The sequence below is a fragment of the Myotis davidii genome, unplaced genomic scaffold (genome assembly GCF_000327345.1).
Source record: "Myotis davidii unplaced genomic scaffold, ASM32734v1 scaffold399, whole genome shotgun sequence".
NCBI lineage: Eukaryota > Metazoa > Chordata > Mammalia > Chiroptera > Vespertilionidae > Myotis > Myotis davidii.
In genome coordinates, this window is record NW_006292094.1 from 7,256,506 (window position 1) to 7,256,817 (window position 312).

Below are 312 nucleotides of genomic sequence, written 5' to 3' on the forward strand. Positions count from 1 at the left end.
GGGTGGGGGCTCCTGGAGGAAAACTCCCACATTTGCAATTCTGAGGGTCACACCACTTCACCCCAGAGGCCGTGTCCCTGAAGGAGCCAGGGTGCCCGCTGGTAACCAGAGCATCCAAGGCCCCCGGCGCACCCAGGCCTGCAGCAGACTCAGCTGAGGGGCAGGTACAAGCGGCCCAGGGCGCGCAGGTTCTCCCTGGAGGCCAAGCAACGGGCCTGGGAGGGACGCGGGCAGGGGCAGGACAGGAGGAGGGAACGAAGCCGGGGGTCGATGGGGTTGCTGGGCTGGTCAGTCCCTTGGCCTGGAAACAGA